This window comes from Podarcis cretensis, assembly GCF_951804945.1.
Source record: "Podarcis cretensis genome assembly, chromosome: 10".
Taxonomy (NCBI): Eukaryota; Metazoa; Chordata; class Lepidosauria; order Squamata; family Lacertidae; genus Podarcis; species Podarcis cretensis.
Window position 1 is genome coordinate 56,508,937 of NC_137179.1, and position 19,928 is coordinate 56,528,864.

The 19,928-nt window shown below is 43.4% G+C and overlaps 1 long non-coding RNA gene across 1 annotated transcript in view; it reads left to right on the forward strand.

The window, feature by feature from the left end:
* Positions 1–3,269: 3,269 nt before the first annotated feature.
* Positions 3,270–19,928, forward strand: part of LOC307226038 — a 205,483-nt gene continuing 188,824 nt past the window's right edge. The window contains exon 1 of the long non-coding RNA XR_013843281.1: positions 3,270–3,463. This is a non-coding gene — a long non-coding RNA (uncharacterized lncRNA). The remainder of the gene's footprint in view (positions 3,464–19,928) is intronic.

Here is a 19,928-nt window from a genome sequence, read left to right on the forward strand (position 1 = left end):
ATGCAAGATGTGCATTGATTTATAGAATGCTTGTTGTATTGAAGAGGAAGTGCAAACAAAAACCGAACTATTGACAAAAGTGCCAGGAATACCACTGATAGAGTGAATATATTGCGTTCAGTATGATGGACAGCCATAGTCCTGATCAGTTAATCAGGGGGATAATAAATATGTTGCTGTGCTATGGTGCTAAGGTTCAGGCAGACTGAGGCAAGACACTGGGGGTATAGGAGGGCTCAGGCTGTGCTGTACAACCACAAAGCTCATATGTTGTTTCAGCAGGGAACAAATGGAACCTCAGCCCTTTATAGCCTCCTAACTGTGAACCCCACTGGGAGATGTTGACTTGCTTAAATGAGCCTCTGCTGGGAAGCTAAAGTAGCCGCTCCATCCTAACTGGCAAGCTGCTTCCGACTAGAACGTTCACACACCATTTGACTTGATTTACTATATTTCTAGGGTGCTGTTCATTTGAATGAAAAGCACCGTAGAAATATAATGGATCAGATCCAAGGTAGATTTCAGTCCCTTGCACCTACACCTGAAAAAGAACAGGTGACAGGTAATGGATGCAACCTCTCTGGGAAACTCTGGAGAGCTTCTGCTGACCAGTGTAGGCAGTGTTTGACTTCTTGGATCAACAAACTTCCGGTATTCAAAGAATTCTGAGAAAAACACAGATGTACACAAGGGTTTATATACAACAGAGCTAGGATTTAACTCCGAGTTAGGATTTCAACAAGCTTGTTTCTGTTGGATTTAGGCATATCTCTATGTGGTCCCCTTAGAAATGCTAAGACTCTTTTAACTATTCTCAATAGCTAAAAACATTTTTCTTCTGAGCAGAAATGTACCATGAAAAAGAATTTCCTGTCCACATTATTTTTGAGCCATGCTAATTAACTGAGACGTATATTTCTGCTCTAATGCACAGGGTTGTGGCTATGTGATTTACAACTGGTTCCCTACCACCTTCAACTACAACATTTTTGCTACGTTTATTCAGCAACTAGATGCGCTTAACTGCCCCCATATGTCTCTCCCAGCATTTGTACTTTTTGTTACAGGCACCATGTACATGCTTAAAATATCACATTACATACAATTACATGCTGGTAAGCATTTCGTCAGATCTCATTACATTTTCATAACAGACTGCCATGAGCCACCCTTCCCAGGGGATCATTGATAATTTAAGAGGCAATTGCCTCTTTAACCTCATCTTGCAAAATCTTATCTAGTAGAGCTATGGACTCCGTAACTAGAGCTCCAGGGAGCTGGATGTCATCCAAACAAGGCTTAATTTGGGCAACATCAATATTTGCTCCATTAAAAGCTTACTACACAACTTGATAGTGTAACCAGGGAATACCATCTGGGTTTTTTAAGCTACAGTCTTGTATGTTTTATACCTTGCTTCTTACCACTTCCTTAAAGTAATTATGCCATCTGCAGAGGAACTGATAAGGTTTATTTTAAACTTGATTAGAAGATTAGGATCTGCTAAACTAGTGCATCCCCCTTAAAAGTTGTTGAACTTCTCTGGTCTTCTTGGCAATTTTCAGATTGAAAACCATTTAAGTTCAAATAAAAATCCACTTGAAGCTAAAGTTAGTGCTCCTAAAGTTAGTGCTCCATGTATAATTATAATTTCAAGCACCAACTTACTTTTGAGAGCATATAGAATCTTAGTGCTTTACAAAAGTAAAAATAAAGAGGGGAGCCTCTACCAAAAGCTGATGTTTTAAAATTTCCCCGTCGTTTCCACACACAGCTTGGGATTTTATTGACTTCTGGAACACTGTGAAAACTTATATTTAATGAAGAATCCCACAGTTTGTGGGTCAAGAAAAGAAGTCTGTATTATAAACTGGATTGAATTTTTAGGACTGTATCCAATGTTGATTCTACTCAAAGTAGATACGTTAAAAATAATTAGATCTATTAATATCTGACTAATATAGATAAATAGTGTTAAATTTCTATACTGCCCTTGATCTGAGGATCACAGGTTGGTTTGCAATATAAAAACACAAAAATATACCACATAGTAACTAACGAAAACATGACCTGCACAGTTTAAAAGGCTATAGATTTTAACTAGTCAAGGGCCTGGAAAAAGAGGAAAGTTTTTGCCTGGTGCTTAAAAAATATCTAATGAATATGGCAGGTGGGCCTCTGGCGAGAGGATTCAACAAGTGGTGAGTCACTGCAGAAAAGGCCCACTCTCATGTTGCCACTCTCCAGACCTCTCATGGAGGAGGCACACAAAGAAGGGTCTTGGATGATGATCGCAGGGTCTGGGTTCGTTCATAAGGAGAGAGATGGTCCTTGAGGTTGAAGTAACAGACATGAGACAGGAGTTGGTAATGCAAGTGAGCTGTGCAGAAGCAGAAGAAGAGTTTGGATTTGATATCCTGATTTATCACTACCCGAAGGAGTCTCAAAGCGGCTAACATTCTCCTTTCCCTTCCTCCCCCACAACAAACACTCTGTGAGTGGGGCTGAGAGACTTCAGAGAAGTGTGACTAGCCCAAGGTCACCCAGCAGCTGCATGTGGAGGAGCAGGGAAGCGAAACCGGTTCACCAGATTACGAGCCTACCGCTTAACCACTACACCACACTGGCTCTCACACCACACTGGCAGAGCCTCTTTTTATTGGCAAAAATCAACAGTTGGAAAGCAGTAGTTAAACCACTCTGAACTTTATTAACATAATTCCATCTAAGCACATTTCCAGCATTAGGAAATACACGCGTCAGCAGGTGTTTCCCTCAAATGCCCCCCCCCCCGATACTTGACAACGTCTGCTTTCCCCGCCATGCTCCAGCCAAGCAATATGTCTAAGCAAACAGTTTGCGAAAGGACAAAAGGTCAGGGGGGAAACCCTGTTTTCTAGCCAAGAAGGAAAAAGGTCAGGGAAAGCAAGCGTAACGCTCCTTGACATGCTGTGGCACGTCTTGTGCGAGGTTTGCCTTCGCAAAGTGGAGTGTTATCTCTACAGAGGTATTGTGGTCCTGAGCCATTTAAGGTTTTATGGGTCAAAAGAAACACTTTGAATTGGCTCCGGAAACTAATGGGTGTTACATGCTCAAAGCATCTTGCCCCATTGAGCAAGCTGGCCACTGAATTTTGCATCTCTATCTTTCTTCTCGCCCAGGTTGGCCCTGCCTTCTGCCTGCCCCTCAGAGCCAGCACGGGGTTGAGCCTTGGCGGTGGCAGCCTCTCCTCCTCCTCCTCGCCTGCTCTCCAACAGCCAAGGGAGGAGGTCAACAGCAGCCACCGCAAGGCCACAGGATGCTTCCTCACTGCCTCCACCACCACTTGGGACAAGTACCGGCTCATTCTCCTTCTCAACCTTGGTAGCACTGGCAGGGGAATAGGAACATTCCAGTCAAATCAAAAGCTGGGATGGCTTTTGTAATTCCGGGACTGTCTCTGGAAAATCAGGACACTTGAAAGGTATGTCACTAGGGTTCTGTTAACCTTCTTTTTGGTGGGGGAGCTTTTGTGCCTTGGACCGCAAAAATAGGTAAAAGAAGAGGAGGGGTTTGTAAGGCACATGAAAGATTGCTTAACTTGGCTGTTGAAGAGGAACTGTGTTAGACTTGGTCAATGACAGGTTAAGCGGGCCTGGTGTAAGCTAACCTTTCACCCAAAATGACAATATTTGGGATTTGCTCCTGCAATTTGTCTATACATCATGCCTAGTGAAAATTTCAGTTTGCCGCACAATGCAGCTAAAAATAGTGCAGATTAACTGGTAAACATATCAGACAATAAACACGGTCACAAAACTGTTCTGTTGCTAACAGGGGAGCTTGCTGTTATGGATTTGGCAGGAGAAATAGAAGTGGCAGAAGTTTTATTTATTTATTTAAAATTTCGAGAAGGGATGCATCAGTAATTGGAACTGGCAGCCTGTTACTACAGAGGTTTGCAAATTGCATTTGATGCGAGGAATGGTGGCAGCTGAAGTGTGGTCCAATCAGTAGACTGGGATCACTGTTAGAACTAAAAAGGAAGCTTATGTGTGAACCACATGATGTGCTAAAGCTAAACTGAATGCATATGCTATAAGCATATATGAACCATGAGAATGCGAACTCATCTTGGGCCCAAAGGTGCAAAACAGGTGAAAACATTACATTGAAACAATAATATAGTTTAAATCTCACATCTTTAATGAGCGAAAACATTACATTGAAACAATAATATAATTTAAATCTCACATCTTTAATGAGCCTCTAAAGGCAAGGATTCTAAAGGCAAGGACAAAAGGGGACTGAAACATAAAATGCTTGCCTACACTTGCCTTATGTGGTTGCCATGGAATAACACCATCAGCTGGCCAAATCAATCACAGTGGGACACAAGAAATGACTTCCCTTATAGCCTAAAAGCATCACCTTTTTACTGTGCCATGATGGTTATGGGAAGCCAGTACAGATGCTGGGACATGTAACACGACGCTTGCAATATCCCCCCACCCTACCAATCCAGAATTAGCATTTTAGGCTGTGTTGTCACCGAAGAAAATCTGTGGACCTGTTTTCACACGTGATATGTGTTGCTTGTCATTGGTAAAGGTTTTGTGCCACATATTATAGTAATAGCTGTGAGCCGAGAGGTCCCTGGATAGCTGTAAAAGTATCAGCCAACCTTACAAAACTGCTTCAGGAACTACTGCGTGAAACCACATAAATGCTAAGTATAATCACAGCAAGCAAGCTATATGGCTTGCTTACTAAACTGTTAAGAGGCTACTTTATTCTGTGTCGGACCATTGCTCCATCTTTCTCAGAACTGTCTACATCAAGGGTAGCTGAACTGTGCTCCTCCAGAGATGTTAGCTAGCTGGGACTTATGGGGAAGGAAGCCCAACAACATCTGAAGGGCTACAGGAAAGCTGGTAGAAGCTTTCCAAGGTTTCAGGCAGGAGTTTTTCTCTGTCCTACCTGGAGAATGAACCTGAGATATTTTGCACAGCTCTTACGCTAAGCTAGCATCCTTCCCATCTGGATTTGTCTTGCCAAACTTATTGCTCATCCTGAACCTGCTTCTTACATGGTTCACCTTGATCCCCTTCCACTTTCTTTACGACAGACATTAATGTAGTTGATCAGATGATAACACTATTATTTTATTGTATGCCATAAACTGTCAGATTGTGTGCCCATACAAAGGAATTGCTTCAGTGCAGTGCAACCCTTCTTAGATGACCTTAGAGTCCTACAAATTTATTGTTCAATTTGACTGCATAATTTTTAAAGCAAGCAACAGAAACTATATTGGTCTGACTCTATTAGCCACGTTAGTGATCTCACAGTGAAATGTCACTGATCAGGCCAGTAGTCAGGTACTCAGTTACATTGCTAACACTTCATCATCCCATTTTCACGCTCCTGGTTTTGATGTCAATTCATGCATTACATTTGGAGCCAATTCGAGAGTTCTTAAGAGAAATGTATTGCAAAGTATTAGTGACTCTTCTGAGTGTTTGGAAAGGCTACTGTTTTGTGCCTATGTCTTGACGGGTATTTTAAGCGCATGCAGGTCCCATTTACTGAACACAATCAGGGCCATCTTAAGCATATCCGGCGCTGTGGTGCAAAGATCCCACCAGCGCCCCCCCCCCCTTTTCCAGAGTTGTTGACCTTTTTTTAGGGCTGGAGGAGGCAGGCAGCGGATAGAGGGTGGCTCCTCCGGTGGGGAAGAGGTGGAGACTGGACGCAGCACCTCCAGGCTCAGCTGGCCGCTTCGTGCCACGGTGGCCACAGCAGGAAGCACACTGAGCGAGTGGGCCTGCGCCGAGCGAGCGAGGGTGCGTGCACTGCTCCTGTTGAGCGTCAGCTCAGTTTTTCCCCCTTTAGCCTTCTGGCACCCAGCAGAATCCGGCACCTGCAGGCTAAAAGGGAAAAAACCGAGCCGACGGTCAGCGGGAGCAGCACGCGCGCCCTCGCTCACTCAGTGCGCTCGTTCGGTGTTCCCTGGACTCTTGCCTGGCGCCCTCCAGAACTTGGCGTCCTGGCGCCCCACACCACTAGCCTCTATGGTTAAGACGGGCCTGAATAGAACGCACCCCCTGGAAATTGTTCATTAAGCAAGCATACACCTAAGAAGTCCATGATTTCCTTTGGAAATATTTCTAATGTGTGACCTGGCTGGTGATATATATATATATATATATATATATATATATATATATATATATGTAAAGGTACCCCTGCCCGTACGGGCCAGTCGTGTCCAACTCTAGGGTTGTGCGCCCATCTCGCCATCTGGCACTTTGACGTGCTTTTGAACTGCTAGGTGGGCAGGAGCTGGGACCGAAAGACGGGAGCTCACCCCATCGTGGGGATTCGAGCTGCCGACCATGTGATCGGCAAGCCCTAGGCGCTGAGGTTTTACCCATAGCGCATAGGAAAAGGCCATGTTTGGCAAGTTAAACGATGGTTTACTTATAAACCCTCCTACGGCCAGTTTCTCGCCTTTCAGAAAATTGCACAGGCAGTAAAACTTGGCTTAGTTACAAAGTGGTGGAAGTTCCTAAATTATTGCTATAGGAAGTCAAGAATGGCTGATGATAGCCATGCAGTTGAGCAGGAGCAACCAGATCAAACCTCTTCATACTCTGAGCTTTTCAGGTAGCTTAACAGGAGGAACAGGGGTTTTATTACCTATTTCCTCCTATGGTAAAGGAAGTTGACCTAGCTTAGCCTGGCAGGACACCTTACTCTATAGTATTAACCCCTTCGTGCATTAATTAGACTTAAGCATGTTGGTTATATGAGGCTGATTATCCCATATCCATGGTTTCTTCCTGAAATGGTGGCAGCTACTCAGCAAAATAGAGATGGAGTGCGGGGGGCGGGGAATTGATTTGTCTGATTTCTCCTGTTCTGATTTGCCTGCTCTCCGATATATCTGAACTTGCTCCCTTGCTCTGTGGTTTCTGCCTGAAAATGGCTGCCACCAACCAGCAAAACACAAACAAACAAGGAAGTAAGGAAGCCAGCTTCTTGGATATCTGAATCTGTGGAGCAATAGCGAGGTTTTGGGCATAATTCTTTACATGTGGATAAGTGACTTTTCAGACAGTAAGCATGTAGATAACAGGACCTATGCACTGAGGGCAGACTACCACCAAAAAGCACTTTTCTTTGATGGTACTCAATAAGGAAATAGCATCATGTACATTGCTTCCTAGAACATTTCTACCTTCTACCTGGGAACTGAAGCTCACAGGGAAGTCTAGAAGGTGGATAGGTCAGGACTGGATGAACTTGGACAAGCCTAAGTCCTGCTGTGGTTTGGTATTGGTTCAATCACTTTATGCATATGAAATTCATGTTATCTTCCTACCCATACTGTTAAGGCCCGTAAATGTAAGCCAGGGCTTTGCTAGCTGCTTTGAAAGAAGAGACACCAGAGACAAAATTAGCCATATCTACCAATTCAGGATATATGGTCAATGCCTTGGTGGACCATTCAAAGAGCAGAAATGATCAAGGAAATTCCCAGTTGCGGGGCTACTTTAGTCCAGATACTCAGGCCAAGAAGACTTTGGCCCCGGCAGCTAACATTACAGGTTTGCTGGTTTGTGTGTGTTTTAAGTTTATCAGTGTTTAATAACTTGATTGGCAAACTTGTAGTACATCTAACTATTGCTTATATTCAAAGCTGTCCTTGATTAGCAACTTTAAAAGTCTCAACATAGGACAATGGGATTACATTTTCTGGCTCACTCTTGAGCATTATGGGAGTTTGACTGGAACAACCTTATTGTCCATCTTTAAACAGTTTTCACTGTTAAGAATACTTCTGAAAGCTGAAAGGGTATTTGATTATATCTCTTGTGTCCTTAGAATGCCTTGAGAAACTACTGAGAATAGGGAGGTTAACAATTCCAATTTTTGTTTTAATGAGATAGTGCCGTCTTGAGAAACTGTTTGAGATAAGGAGTGAAATAACTACAAAATAAATGAGAAAAAGCACAGCTATAATAGAGGAAAATCGGGTGAGACAAGCTACGTTTCAAATGAAGGGCTTGCGGAATATGCTGTGGAAAACACACTGAGAAATGTTCAAAGAGAAAGATCTCATCTTTTGTCTCCCATCCACAAAACAGTGACAAGCATAAAAGAGCATTTGGTTACGGGATTAGATCCTGCTTACATAAAGGACACACTGCAATGCAGCAGAACTGGGTAATTTTGGGAAAAAAGATAAACCAAAAAACAACCCTACTGCACTCAAAGTTGATAGTGTGTGTAAGGACCTAAGCCTATGCTGGGGAGGGAGTCAAGTGAGTACCAGTAGCTCACATCCCTCCCATGTGGTGTGATGTCATATCCTGTCATATCCTGCAATAACCCTGGCTCCAGTTCACCAACAGCTCTTTGGGGTAGGTGCTGAAATATTGAACATGATGGCACAAAATTACATTATTCAATTACATCATTGCTAGAAAGGTTTATGGAGAGACAACATGGGTTGCTGACAGCAGCCACTAAATGAAATGTTTTGTCTCTATTTGCATGTTCAGACCCAGAAACCTCCCCCCTAAATAAATTCACACATGACTCAAATTTTGTTTTAGTTTTTGGCAGAATTTAGGCCACAACTTTATCGATTACAGAAAGTGACTGGTTGCATAGGCTCTGGTTCGACTTGCGCTGACCCAGGGTTCCAGCATAGGTCAGCCAAGGGTGAACACCTGGATAAGCAGAAAACTGGGAATGGGCTAACTCCAACATCCAAATGTCCCCCTGGACTCAGGCACAGGCACAACCCCCTTTCAGGGGTTGCCCAAACCATCGAGTCCCTGGATTCCTTTAACGGAATATCCTTCACATAGGGATGGTGAGAGCCTTCTCCCATCCCTATCACCTGAACCAGAGCCTATCCACAACCTTACAAGTTGTGACTATTTCCTACGCGGCAGGCGAAACCCAAATGGCAACAGCAAATCAGCCAAGTGGGGAAAATTCCTGCCGTGCCCCTGTCCCAACAAAAGACGACACATGACGGCATATTGCAAAATGCCTGAAAAGTAGGGAGAGGTGGGCGGGTGTTCCGAATGCACGCGCCGAAAGATGAAGCTCTGGGTCACGTCCACGGGTATATACTGGTCTCTCAAACCATTTAAACTGCATCCCATTGGCCAGATTGCACCCAGCTATGAGGGACCTACCAATTGGGTGTTGTGGCTGACCAATCATACCCACCCACAACACAGGGAGTCGGTTGTCCAGGTCCCACAAGGATCCTAGTATGTTTAGGTCCTGTAGAAATCATACATACTAACAACTGTCTGAAATCTCTGAGTGCCATTGCTTATGGCACCACCCACATACGTAACAAATATAGCAGCATGTTCAGAGCACAATGAACATATATATGGCAGAGGGGAATGGTCAGGAGGAGCTGGGATCCTGAACAAAACCACTGTATGCTGCAACATTTTGTTGCATTTCCCACATTTATTTTTTTCCCAGTTCATGCCCTTTTTTCTTATCTGATGAAGACTGAACACAGCTAATACCATCAGACCAATGCTATTTTTCTAGAAAAAGAGGTGCTGGAGTTCACCATGAACTTCTCCCTTGTTTTCTTATCTAGTTATGAGAGGTGCCAGAACTGAGTTCTGGCTGGGGGGGGAAAAAGCCCTGCTCAGAACACTAAAATTATGAGTGACTACCATCATTATCAAACCGTTAAATATAACATCAGTTAATCCAGCTCAAAGAAATTTCGTGAAGATCAAATATAGCCAACTGTCAGCTTGGATTAAAAAAACCTGTCTTCTGAAAGAATACACGGCGAGTCCCTGGACAGACTTTCCAGAGGAGCAAATTTCACAACAAGCTTGCCACAGCAGATGATGGTGGTGGTGATCGACAGATAATCTATCTTCAGTCAAGAACAGTGACCCTAGGCCAGCACAATTTGTGACACATTTTGGACTCGGACTTCACAACCGCAGCAACAACTGAATCAATTTTCATAGTTCAGCTATGGATTGTCATAGCAATACAATACAAATGTTGACTTTTCTCCTTGAAGCAGGAGAGCTGCATGAAAAATCCAGGACTACTTCATTGTATTAGGCTAAATAAACAAATAATCTATTCAGTGACCTAATGTTATAGGTTAAAGTGTGTTCCCTTTCCTTTGGTTATGATTTACATCACGTATGGAACCAAAGGAACGTGTATAAATTTTCCTGTCTGAATTAAAGTGAGGAAAAACACTCCAGGAAAATAAACTCATCTCATTGTAGCACAATATTTGTGAACATTATTTCCACCTTCTTTTTGTTCATTCCAGTTTATCTCTGCTGTGGCTGATATTTAGGATTCTCTTCCCCACCACCACCCCTTTTCATTGTTTTCTGTTGCCATGCATCTGCTTGGATTGTATAGAGGCAACATGTTTTTTTTAGAACTTGTCATATGTCTTTTTGAAAAATGATTTCATGATTATTAAGGACGTCTTTTTAGCTCCAACACACAGGCAACAACAAATCATCTGAAATACTTTATGACAGTGTTCCTGGCAGCAATGCAAATTGATACTCAATCCCGGCTATTTTATCTTTACAGTTACTAAATTCAATATAAGGAGGATAAATTAACATTTTATAATAACAAAGGCAGTAAAGGAAAAAGTACAGTTTGGTATTCCCAGCTTCCCAGTTCTACAGCAGAGACTCTACCTGGTTATTAAACATTTACTCTCAAAAGCAGTTAGGTTTTTCTGATTCACCCAGAGTGCATGTTGGCATAAATTTGTATCTGCAGACCTCCTGTATTGTTTAAAATCCAAAGTGATCTCTGCATTATACTGTACTATATTTATGTGAAGGATCTGATTGCAAGAAACATTGTATCTGTGTGGTGTAGTGGTTAGGAGCGGTAGATTTGTAATCTGGGGAACCAGGTTCGCGTCTCCACTCCTCCACATGCAGCTGCTGGGTGACCTTGGGCCAGTCACACTTCTTTGAAGTCTCTCAGCCCCACTCACCTCACAGAGTGTTTGTTGTGGGGGAGGAAGGGAAAGGAGAATGTTAACCACTTTGAGACTCCTTCGGGTAGTGATAAAGTGGGATATCAAACCCAAACTCCTCTTCTTCTTCTGCATTGAAATCAGGTTATTTGATTTAGTAATAATAATAATATTTTTTTATTTATACCCTGCCCATCTGGCTGGGTTTCCCCTGCCACTCTGGGCAGCAACCAACAGAATATTATTAATAAAAAAAGCAATAAAATATCAAACAGTAAAAAACTTCCATATACAGGGTTGCCTTCAGATGTCTTCTAAAAGACAGATAGTTGTTTATTTCCTTGACATCTGATTGGAGGGTGTTCCACAGGGCTGGTACCAGTACTGAGAAGGCCCTCTGCCTGGTTCCCTGTAACCTCACTTCTTGCAGTGAGGGAACCACCAGAAGGCCCTCGGCATTGGACCTCAGTGTCTGGGCTGAACGATGGGGGTGGAGATGCTCCTTCAGGTATAGTGGGCCGAGACCGTTTAGGGCTTCAAAAGTCAACACCAACACTTTGAATTGTGCTCGGAAACGTACTGGAAGCCATGTAGGTCTTTCAGGACCGGTGTTATGTGGTCTCGGCGGCCACTCCCAGTCACCAGTCTAGCTGCCGCATTCTGGATTAGTTGTAGTTTCTGGGTCACCTTCAAAGGTAGCCCTACATAGAGTACATTGCAGTAGTCCAAGCGGGAGATAACCAGAGCATGCACCACTCTTGAGAGACAGTCTGTGGACAGGTAGTGTCTCCGCCCATATATCAGATGGAGCTGGTAAACAGCTGCCCCGGACACAGAATTGACCTGCACCTCCATGGACAGCTGTGAGTCCAAAATGACTCCCAGGCTGCACACCTGGTCCTTCAGGTGCATGGTTACCCTATTCAGGACCAGGGAGTCCTCCACACCTGCCTGTCCCCCAAAAACAGTACTTCTGTCTTGTCAGGATTCAACCTCAGTCTGTTTAGGACCAGGTTACCTGTCATGAATCCCAAGGAAGTGTCATGGTTACATCCTGAGGAGCAGTGGGAGGAGCTCAGGGAGTTGGACAACCCTGAAAAGGATCCTTGTGGGATGGGGGAGGTAGAGTCAGGACCCCAGGACGGAGGCGAGTTGCACCCAGGGGAAGGACCAAGCGGGTTGGCAAAGGAGTGTCTTTCCCCTCTGGCATCAGACACCCCAGTCACAGACCTCCTGCTATAGGGCTGCCTCCGGTACCTTCTCCTGCAAGTGAGCATCCTCACCCTTCAGGGAAGACGGCTGAAAGTAAATTGGATGCTGCGTCAGAGCCAGTGATGCTCTATCATGAGTGTCCCTCCCAGAGAGGTTTCTCCGGCACCTATGATTTGATGGTGATCTTTTTATTCTCCCTGGCCCTTACGTAGGCATATTTCTTATGTTTTTACAATTTTGCACCAAATTCTTTTCCCTTACTGATTTTATTGTGGTTTAAAACCGATTTTATGCTGCTGTGTTTACAACTGGCTTCTACTGTTTTGTGTTTTGTAAACCACTTTGCAGTTGTTCTACAAACAAGTGGTGTATATATTTTTATGAAATAAAAGTTAAAACCCAAGGACCCCCTGTGCTCTGTCCCTGTAGAAAAACCACAACCCTTTCAGTGGTTGCAGCAATCTCCTTAAATCGTCATCTCGGACTTCCGTTCATTCCAGATCCAGCTTTTAGCAGAAGACACGGTGCTCCACTGGACTCCTGTTCTTAAACATTTAAAAATTCAAAGCGCATTCCCCAGTGCTTTTAGCTGTTTCTATTTTATCTGTAAGCCGCCTTGAGTCCCTGCTAGAGAAAAGGCAGAATACTGTAATAATAATTACAGGTGGTAAGACATCAGGGCTGCAACTCCTGACTTTGCTACTTTTCATTTAGAGTGGGTGGGAGGGTATTAATAGCACAGCAACAGCTGCATTAAAATTTTGGGTTTTCTCCCTTGTTCTGCATCTCCCTCCCCGCTCCCCCAAGAGAGTCCAAAAATGGCACCCGAAGTGAAACAATATTTGAGCTTTGCCGCTCTAGCGTTCCAGTTTCACCATACGACTGGCTTCTCTTCTGCTCTTGTGTTGTTGTTGTTTTAAAAATAACTTACTTAGGTTGTGTTTTGTACTTTTTTAAAAAAGCCACAAATTGCCTAGGGGATCCACATAACCCAGCCAGGGGGTCCGTGGCACCATTCACCATAGCAAGAGACATCAAAAATTTCAAAAGCAGGGGGTCCATGGCTTGGCTTTTGAAAAACAGGGGATCTGCAGTACTAAACTAATTGGGAATCGCTGGCTTACGGGACTTAATTACATGGGTGGTATATAAATAATATCAATCTTAGCAAGCAGTGAAAAACCTGGACTGCACATGTGGCCTAGAGCTGTTATGATCAATTTGCAGCATCAGCATCAGGTATAGCTTGTACGGCCCAGTTCATACATTCAGATGTACCCAGTTGTGCCCTTTCTTTTGCTGTTAATAGAGAGTTAGAGATGTTCTCAAGCTTCTAGTAAGAACAGACACTGCTACTTACTTTTGGAATTTAGCTGTTACTTTTGATGTAAAATGCAGGGACGCAGGTGGCGCTGTGGGTTAAAGCCTCAGCGCCTAGGACTTGCCGATCGAAAGGTCGGCGGTTCGAATCCCTGCGGCGGGATGCGCTCCCGCTGCTCGGTCCCAGCGCCTGCCAACCTAGCAGTTTGAAAGCACCTCCGGGTGCAAGTAGATAAATAGGGACCGCTTACCAACGGGAAGGTAAACGGCGTTTCCGTGTGCGGCTCTGGCTCGCCAGATGCAGCTTTGTCACGCTGGCCACGTGACCCGGAAGTGTCTCCGGACAGCGCTGGCCCCTGGCCTCTTGAGTGAGATGGGCGCACAACCCCAGAGTCTGTCAAGACTGGCCCGTACGGGCAGGGGTACCTTTACCTTTACCTTTACCTTAGATGTAAAATACAATTGAGAGGGGCCCAGAGGTGATAAAAACTACCAGCCATCTTATCAGTAAGACAAACCACAACCAGGGTTATTTTTCCACGCTTCTTTCTCCAGTTATTAACTCTTCGATCTCCCAATACTGTTGCATGCCCTTTACCTTATTTTTCTGTTGCATCTTTTAGTTTCTCAGTCCATGGCCAGGGATTGTCCTATATCACTGGTAGTCATTTAGAAGCCTTTTGTTGTTGTTGAAGAGTGAGGTGAAAGTTATTTAAATAAAGGAAGCTGCCCTTTGAGCTCCTACAGACGACCACGCGGAGCTGCTGAACACTATAGGTGGTCATATGTTGTGCATTTTCTAAGTGCAAAATTTAGATTTAGATGGTGGTTCTTTTTTATAAAAAGGATTCCATATGTTTTTCTGTAGCTTGAGTCTGAATTTCAGTTGCTCATATTCAGTCTATGCAGCTGCTCCATCTGTTACTTTAGCCAATGTTCCTTGGCTATAAATTAGACAATGATCAACTATGCAGCTGATAGCGAAACTGAAAGGATAGCAATACCCAAGCAAGTGGACAGAAACAAGCTGTAAAATCACATTATTTGGACAGATTAGATCAGTGATGGATGCAAACAAGAAAAATAGCAGTGCCTGGGAAGGGAGTGGGGTTGGGGCAATCAATTTCTGTTGCACAATTGCTCCTGTGGTTTTCCCTGTTTGCTCAAATTTAAAGATGAAACCAATTTGTAAGCTGAAAAATTGGTGCTGATTTTGATTATACATGAGTGTAAGTCTGCTATGTTTGGGTTAACTTTTCTTTAAGTATGCATTTGAACTCAGATTTTACTCTGTGCAGAAGCACCTCAGTCCTACAACTACTGTGCTTCGGGTATAATGACTTAAAAAATGCCTGGGCTCCAACAAAACAGCAGCCATTCCATAACCTTCAACATTTCTCCAATGAAAATAGGGACAGTGTGTGTGTATACACACCACATTTTTTCATCTATAAGATGCCCCCATGTATAAGACACCCCCTATTTTGGGGGACAGATTTAAGAAAATGGGGGGAGATGGTCGAGAGTATAAGACGCCCCCTAATTTTTGACATTTTAAAGGGAAAAAACCTTGTCTTATACATGAAAAACTATAGTAATTATTTATGATTTATACCCCCCCCATCAGACCGGGTTGCCCCAGCCCCTGTGGGCAGCTTCCAACATATAATGGTACCTTGGAAGTCAAATGGAATCTGTTCTGGAATCTGTTTGACTTCCAAAACGTTCGGAAACTAAGGAGTGGCTTCCGATTGGCTGCAGGAAGCTCCTGCAGCCAATCAGAAGCGATGTAAGCTGTGTCAGGCGTTTGGGTTCCAAAGAATGTTTGCAAACCAGAACAGTAACTTCTGGGTTTGCGGCGTTCAGGAACCAAAATGTTTGACACTCAAGTTGTTCGGAATCCAAGGTACAACTGTTTATAAAAATATAATAAACATTTTTAAAACTTCCCTGTATGGGGCTGCCTTCAGGGCTGCCTTTGTGTCCCTCAAACCTTTAAATGTCAAGAGTAATGAGCTTGTAAACAAGGGATAGCCCTTTTAGCTTTCAAAATGGTCATTTAATGCTTAGCATTCCAGAGTTCTAATCTTGTGAGAGTACAGCAGATTAGAAGAGGAACTAGGCATCTGCTGAGCTATGGTGTACCTGGTTATTGTGATGAAATTTCGTCTGCAACTAATGATTGCTGACAGGTGCAGTGACTCGGTTCCATCAGCTCAATCTGCCATATAACAAAAATGAGCTCGCAAACTGACAAAGCCACTTCCGACCTCGGGAAGAGGTGGTGTTGCGGGCTTCAAACGCACCCCCGAGCGGTGACCCTGGGGGAGTCCCTAGTTGATGTGGAGGGCTCCCCCTGCTAGTGTTAACCCTTCCCGGTCTTCAAGCAAACAGGCTGAAGCCAGATAGTCAATAGGATCAGTGCCTAAGCCAATACCGCTCTTTACCAATAAAGTTGTGGCCAATTTTAGCCCATTAACCTAAACTTTGGTGTCATGTGTCTTTAGTCCTACTGGTGGGAGGCAGGAACTCACCACGCAACTAAGCTGGCCAGAGGAAAGTAGCATAAGACAGACACCCTCCAGCTCACCCTTCCACACACAAACCAGGATGATACGTACACACTAGCAAGGATAGGCTGGCTGTTGCAGCTGCCACCAGGGGACCCAAGTGACAGGGGCTGCTGCGGGGTTGTCAACGCAAGCAGGGCCCACTGAGGGCAGCCTGCCGTGAGCCCACAAAAGCTGGAGCTGGGTCTGCTAGCCGGCTCCCTCATTCATTCCATTTACTACAAAACAGGAATAAGTCTTACCTTGGAAGTCGAACGAAATCCATTCTGGAAGTCCGTTTGACTTCCAAGATGTTCAGAAACCAAAGCGCAGCTTCTGATTGGCTGTAGGAAGGTCCTGCAGCCAATCAGAAGCCGTGGAAGCTGCGTCAGACATTCAGCTTCCAAAAGAACATCTGAAAACCGGAACAGTCACTTCCAGGTTTGCGGCGTTTGGGAGCCAAAATGTTTGAGAACTAAGCTGTTTGAAAACCAAGGTACGACTGCAGATGGTGTGAATGGGGTCTAGTTATTTATTTTTTACTTATTTCATACAATTTGATATACCGCTTGATTGTAAGAAAAAACCTGAAAGCAGATTTTTAAAAAGCAACAACACCTGTGTTTTTTTATTATTATTTATTATTATTATTATTATTACACATGGATACATATTTGCACACGCTTAGGCTTCCATTCATGCTGGCAATGGTCACTTTCTCATTTGATAAAAACCACTGGGTTCGGATTGTGTGGGTGAACTCATAGATTTGGTGTAGAAACAATCAAGAATCAAAACCGACTTATACTGGAAGCAGCACGAAGCCTAGTGGCTGTAGAACATTGTTATTATGGATACATTATGTGTGCAGAAAAGATGAATGTTCAGGTGCTTCCTTTGCCACATTTTTCTAAGCTGTTCTTGACATTTTCAAATGCACATTCCATAAATGTATTCATATAATCTTTCCTGTACTTAGTCTGCTAAGGAAACCTCAATGTATATTGGAAACAAAATTTGAGGGTAGTAGATAATTTTCGAGCTGTGAACATGCATGCGTTTATAAATGAAAACAAAAGAAAAGTGGGAGAGTCAGAGGATGTCCTCCTCATGCAGGATTAGGCCTTTTGCTGTTAGCTCAGATCACTATGCATTTTGTTGTTTAGCATTCCGTTGCATTGCCAAGATGTTCTAATTCTCTTAAGTCCGTTCCTGCCACATTTAGAATAGTGTCTGCATAGAAATGAGGTAATATGTTATTGTCATGTTTTTGACACTATATGTGACAAAGTGAAATGCTAGGATTCATTTTCCGTTCATTATTAAACTTTGAAGTTCACATTTTCAAGCCTTTATGGAAATTTGTTTCTATTTGCATTTCTTCTTTGCATCAGAAATCTTTTTTTTGTTTTTGTTTTTTTGGAATTGTGTAAGAGCAAGGAGGGCTGCATTTCAGATGAAATCACTAAAACAGTTATCACAGTTCAAAAACACAAACTTAAGGGTTTCAATGAGATCTTTCTCTGATCATATTAAAAATGTGCTTTTGGGATGTTCATTTCTTCCCAGTTCTTAATATTCAGTCGCCATGATCTGATCTCCAAACTGCATTCAGTCTCCATCTGTCTGCCTTCATTATTCATTTCTCTCTTTGCATGGAAGGGGACACATACAAACATTGTTCCTGTTCCCAACTGGAGTAACATTATTGGGCAAGAGCTTGATGAACAGAGCAGAGTGTTCCATGTTGTACTCAAGGAGCGCTGGACTGGGTTCATTGACTTGGCAAGAACAATAATGCAAAACTGAGTTTCCAAAACAAACTTCTCTAACAAGATACAAAGCCAGAACCAGAGATCCTTGGTTTACAATGTCAGTTTTTCCGCTGTGAAGTGCCTTTTTGCATTGATTTTCATGGTCAGTCTTTTGTTTGGGGAGTGGGCAGCAGCCGCTATGTAACATTCGAACTGAGGTCTCAATTTAACATTGATGAGAGGCGATGGCACTGATTTAATACATGGTTCAATAATAGGTAAAAGTAAGAGACATTGAACTCATTGGAAGGATTGTCAGTGAGTTCAACGGGATGTAGACGGCACACAACATGATACAGTGGTACCTCGGGTTAAGAACTTAATTTTTTCTGGAGGTCCATTCTTAACCTGAAACCGTTCTTAACCTGAGGTACTACTTTAGCAAATGGGGCCTCCCACTGCCATCGCGCAGCCACTGGGTAATTTCTGTTCTCATCCTGAGGTAAAGTTCTTAACCTGAGGTACTATTTCTGGGTTAGCGGAGTCTGTAACCTGAAGCACAGGTAACCTGAAGCACATATAACCTGAGGTACCACTGTACTACTGCTGTTTAACCTTTCTATAGCAAGTTTCTATTTTGCATGCTATTGATGGTTGATTCACACTAAACACTGATTTTAAGTATAAATTGCTACATCGGTGAGTTGGGAGCCATTATTAGGCAGGTAGAGAAATGGGTAGAATTGGGGCCTGGTTGCTAGGTGACAGGCAGAGAAATGTTCACACAGCCCTCTTAAGACTTACTCCATGCAAACTCCTCAAAATGGAATATCGGCTTACAAAATGGCAGCCATCTCCCATGTCAAGGGAACCCAGGACCTTCCTGAATACCTTACTCCTGGGAATTCTGTCATCTTACCAATGCAAAGCCTCAGCCCTAGAATATGGAAATAGAATGCATGATTAGATTCCCACAAGTATGTAATGACAGGTAGTGGAGGAGAAAGAAAGGCTTGAGTCTTGCATTGCTTAATTCAAAAATTAAGCACCAAGGCAATGCAGTTTTGTTGTTTTGATCAAGCTCTTTTGTGGGTGGGGGAAGGCGAAGGGGTTTGCTGCACCCTCCTTGTTAGCTGCTGAGATATTATTATGGACAGTCAGTGTTTTGTTTCCGTCGGCAGAAATCTAAATTGCTTTAGATAACATACTCTAGGCGTTCCTGAAATGTTTGTTATAGCAAAGTGTCAAGACACAATTTCCATAATAATACTTCTATTTTGGGTGCTGTGTGTGTGAAGAGCCAGTTTGATGTCACCCTGTGAGACAGACAGGTTCATTTACTGCAGTGTTTGCTCCATCTCCATTATCTGCAGAACTGCAGGCAAACAGTTCACACTGTGGATAGTATCCCAAAACCAAGCAAAAGGCCTGTCATGTTGGGCGATGTTTGACGGCTCACAGAAATTGCTCAGGGAAAAGAGCCTTATAGTAAATAAGGCTAGTTTGTTCTTATATTATCAGAAGCACCACCTTCTAACAATTTTTTCTCAGTTCTGCTACACCATGCTCATAGACTGGGAAGTAATTTAAGTAGTACGAAACTAATAGAAGAGATACCAAGCACAGAGTTCTTACAAGTGCTGTGCCAAAAAATTATTCTGTTTTCTTCTACCAAGCAACAAGAAAAATGGCATTTGAAGGGGGGGGGGATAGTGAATTTTGCATGGGTGCATTTTTTTTAAATTCCACTTGAAGAAGTGAAGAAGAAGAGTTTGGATTTGATATCCCGCTTTATCATACCCGAAGGAGCCTCAAAGCGGCTAACATTCTCCTTTCCCTTCCTCCCCCACAACAAACACTCTGTGAGGTGAGTGGGGCTGAGAGACTTCAGAGAAGTGTGACTAGCCCAAGGTCACCCAGCAGCTGCATGTGAAGGAGTGGAGACGCGAACCCAGTTCACCAGATTACGAGTCCACCGCTCTGAACCACTACACCACACTGAAGTCTACATTTTCTGAAAACACCATAATACCATTGACTAGGCTTTCCTATGCAGTGGTACCTCGGGTTACAGATGCTTCA